A 4588-nucleotide genomic window follows, 5' to 3' on the forward strand; every position below is an offset into this window, starting at 1 on the left:
TTTGCCAAAAACAGAACAAAGGACAGCATTTAAACCATTTTCTCTGAAATGTAGTTTGGTTAAAGAATATTCAAGTGTTTCAATATTCTCCCTCAGCACTTTATCATCTCTGTCCTAGACAGGACAATGTCAACCAAAACCTCTACAAAGATAACAAATGTAGAGTCTGTCTTCAGTGTCAGAAACACTTATGAAAAATATTACTGAGAAGAAAATTTCAAGAGCGCTTTAATATACAGAATGAGTGGCATAGATGTATGGGGCTTATTTTAAAGAGACAGCCTTTATTTAAAGTATTTTGTTTTGTAGATCTTGTAAAGTAAACATTACAATACTTTTTCACAAATATATTAAAATCAATTAAATTTAAAAGGCAATTCCACTGACCAATGGATATTTTTAGAGAAAAAAAAAATCTAAAAGAAACCGGCAGCTCAACTAAAACCAGATTTTAAGCATTCTGTTTTGTCATTCCATCTCCTTAAAAAAAACTAAAAAAGAAAAAAAAATACATTGTCACCCAGACTTCCTTTACAGCAATAAGGCAACTCCAGGAGATCTGAATGAGGTCCCTGGAGATTACAGATACTGTAACTGGCTGCTCCTCATGCTTTGTAACACCCAAAGGTGCAACTATCCATTAATCATTATCACATTTGTGCATTAAAATATAAAACTTAAATTACAGATTTAAAAAATATTACTAATAGACTTCCCTATCATAAAATGTTTTACATTTACAGTACTTGAACTATTTCAGTTCTGGGTTGAATGAGGTTTAAGCAATTTACCACTGCAAGAGTTAGACTCTGGAGCTCACAAACAGCACAACCCAACCAGGGGCAGCAATAGTCGGTAGAGTCATAGTGCAAATCAAAATAAGGAGTGCAGAATTGCACTAGTTGTTTACATTTCTAAAATATAAATGAACAAGACGAGCTCTTATATTGTACATGCAATAAATTATAGTAAGCATATGGCAACGGGGGTGGGGCATTCTGCAATTTTAGCTGGTGTACCAGAGTTGAAGCCTGTGAAAGATAGGACTCGGTAAACAAAACGTTTCAAAGCTCTGTTGTCACGGCACTTGAGCTGCGCTTTCATGCTTTGTACTTCTGCTTCCCCGTCTCGCTGATCACACAGATATGCTGAAACAAAATAAAATAAAAAGCTCCTGTTATAAAAGTCATGTAAGAGACCGACTTTTAAATCCGTATTCAGTAATGCCCTTCTGAAAAACATACGAGCGTGCTGCACACGTTTCAGTAAGAAATAACCTTGTGATACTGCCTAGGCAGAACTTAAGCCTTTTTTTGTCTAAGAATCTCAGCGTTGCCTCTCCCTGCAGTTGTCCCACCCAGATGAAGAATTAATGACTTAGAAGAAGAAGTGAACCCCTCTTAACTTCCAAGGTCTCTCTTCTCTAACTCCTGTGTAACTGAGCAAATGCACTTATTTGTTGCAGACACCTGGTAAGATAAGAAACTTCACAGAAAGTGTATTTCAACATTATTTCAAAGTTGACAGGAGATGTGGAGCCTCTGTTCTGCATGCAGCAAAGTAAATCTTAGTTTTTTAAGAACTCCGAAACACTGTCCTGCTGCTCTAGGGCTTGCTCTCATCATTGCATCACCCATGGAACAGATCTGCACAGGAATCATGATTTACAGAGGAGAGAGAGTGATGTGAGGAGACTTCCCTTCCTTCCTCCTCCTTAGTTTTAAATGCACCAAACCATACAGGAAAAATTACTTACGTTCAAATCTCTAAAATATTCATTGTAATCTAGGGCGTATCCCACAACAAATTTGTCTGGCACTTCAAATCCAACAACTGAAAAAGACCATAAATCACCAGTATGTTAGAAAAGAATTTCCTAGAGTTCACTAGACCTTTTTACAGAGGCAATCTGGAATTTTACAGATTTGCAGGCATCCTAACTCATTTTATTTCTTCTGCTGAAGTCCCCTCAGATTAATATTTGAGCTATTAAAAAAAATTAACTTACTTTCTTAATTCATCGCCTAAAATGAAGTTAAATAGATGGATTTATTGGTTTCTATGCAGCAGCATGGAGTTAGCATGCAGTCTGTGTGAAATGAATGGAAGCGCTTCAATCTGCAGAATGTAAAATCCATTGAAAATTTCCTGCAACTTTGTAAACACACAACAAAAAGCACCAATACTTCCCAGCACTGCCTAGGTGCTTGTGGTGCCAGTGCAGCAGCGGTGGAACTGGTGAGCACAGCACGAGTCACCCTCAAGGGCGTCACTGAAAAGGCAGCACCTCTGTGAGCTGGGGCTGTGCCTCGGTGGGGCTGCGGGAAGCGCAGCCTTCGTGCCACCGATGACGACACCGTTTATGTACGGCACTTATTGTTTCATGTCTTTACCACAGGCAGCTGACTCTTTCTTGCAGCAGATAACAAGGATGTGGAGACCGTCAGACAGGGGTCTCCCCCTATGGCTACTCGTAGTGTTCCCATTTCCAGGTTAGGTTTTGCCACTGACCGGAGTCGATTTCTAGATCCGACATTCTGGTTTCCGCATTCCTTAATTTGAATTGCCCTCCTCTTTTCTGTCACACTTCAAACACTCTATCCTTCCTGTACTCATACTCTGCCTCGCTGTTCTGCATTATGCAAAGGCGCAACGAGCAGGCAGCTTCAGTCGTCAGCTCCTTCAAAGCTATGGATGTGCAGGTCCAGTAGGACCTTCTGGGAAGGGCTGGGAGAGAGAGTGAGTGCAGAATAACATGAATTATCAGAACCACAGTTACTGCAAGGAAACCAATCCTTCACCTTTCAGCAGGTGGTCAGGCAGTATCAGTCCAACCTGTCCACGCATGCTATAAAATGACTGAAACGTAAGAAATTATGTAAAATATAAAATTTCCAAATGGCTTTTCTCCCCTCACACTAATACGAAAGACTCCTGAGCACAGGAAAGCTGTGTGTTTTTTCTCTCCCTGGCTACAATGAGGGTCTGCAAGGAAAACAAGGAGATAAATCGTACAACTCAAACAAAAGGCTGTGTGCACGTCTGGAAAAACTAAGGCAATGTTTAGCATCTACTTGGCCTCACAATACAGGGATAAAACAGAGGCTGAGCCATTACTGCCTCGTCTCCTCCTTCCAAGCTCACGTGCCCTGCACTGAACAGGTTGTCTCGGTGGACAGATGGCAAATTAAGTCATCTGCTGCAAGATGCTCCAAAGGCAGACCGTGAACCCAGCTAAGCCAATAATAAGATCTCAGGAACGAGGGGCATCCTTGACTGAGGGGAATCTCTCAGCTAAGCTTTAAGGCATTAAAAACACTTCAGTTCCAGAGTATTGTACAACCTTGGAGAGGAGGAGGATGTGATCTGCTGCTAAATTCTCTCCACTTCAGTAGTGAAAGTACACTGTCCAGATGAAGAGGAATTTAGGCTCTTTTTTTTCTCACACATCATCCTCCCAAGGCAGGAGAAGCCGTTACCCTGGTACCCCCATTCGCTGTGGGTGCTGATTCCTTTCTTTGTGGTCTTGGGACAGACAGGAGAAGACGGGAGTAATTCAGATGCCTATACGTAACGGGGTTTGTGCCAATTTAGGCATCTCATCGCCATAAAATTTTATCAGACCTGCTATCCCCATGTGGTCCTCCTGCATTCCTGAGGGCATCCAAACGGCAGGAGGTGGCCAGGTTTAGGCACCCGAATCACTCCCCAAAGTGTCAAAGGTGAATCCAGAAAATCCTGTTGGCCAAAGCATTTGACTACATGCAAGCTGGGAGAACGTGCACATGAAAAGGGTGTAACCTGGACCAAAATAATAAAGTTTGCTTTTCATATAATATAATGTTACAAGAGGTTAAGGAAAAAAAAAAGGATCAGACCAAATCCGGATTAACTCTGTCAAAATACATTCCAAATATTTAAATTCCCCAAATAAGAGCAAAATCTATCAAGAATCATCAGAGAACATCTGCAACATCTTTGGACTTCAACCAAAGGGCACACAACACATTGACATACTTAAAAAAAATTAATAACAGTTGTCAAAAACTCACAGTCTGGCCGATATCCCACACTTCGAGGAGTTCTTTTTACCAACAAACTGTCAAATAAAACCAATATAAAACTGAAACAGGGAAAAGCACCAAGTACAAATATTTGAAACTGTTTCGATGACAGATAAGCTGAATCTAGCCTAAATGTGCGTAACTGAAAGCATAACTACACATATTTTAAACTATTATTTTATTTGCAGGTGCAGCTGATCATCATGACAAATCAAAACTTCCTGGAATCATGTATGTAACATACCCTGACTTCAGCAAGGCTTTTGATACTGTCTCCCATAACATCCTCATAGGAAAACTCAATAAATGTGGGACAGATGATTGGACTGTGAGGTGGATTGTTAAGTGGCTCAGCAACAGAGTTCAGGGGGTTGTGCTCAGCAGCACAGAGTCAGGTTGGAGGCCTGTGGCCAGTGGTGTTCCCCAGGGGTCAGTGCTGGGTCCAGTTTTGTCCAATATCTTCATCAGCAACCTGGATAAGGGGATAGAGTGACCCCTCAGCAAGTCCGCTGATGATACAAAAC

The 4588-nt window shown here is 41.2% G+C and overlaps 1 long non-coding RNA gene across 1 annotated transcript; it reads right to left on the reverse strand.

Moving 5' to 3' along the window:
• Positions 1-261: 261 nt before the first annotated feature.
• On the reverse strand, positions 262-4114 carry LOC104270177. Its single transcript, XR_717785.1, has 3 exons — positions 4053-4114; positions 1757-1833; positions 262-1148 (listed from the first exon to the last, which is right to left on the reverse strand). It is a non-coding gene; the product is annotated as an uncharacterized LOC104270177 (long non-coding RNA).
• Between the last annotated feature and the right edge of the window lie 474 nt (positions 4115-4588).

The sequence above is a fragment of the Apaloderma vittatum genome, unplaced genomic scaffold (genome assembly GCF_000703405.1).
Source record: "Apaloderma vittatum isolate BGI_N311 unplaced genomic scaffold, ASM70340v1 Scaffold9342, whole genome shotgun sequence".
NCBI lineage: Eukaryota > Metazoa > Chordata > Aves > Trogoniformes > Trogonidae > Apaloderma > Apaloderma vittatum.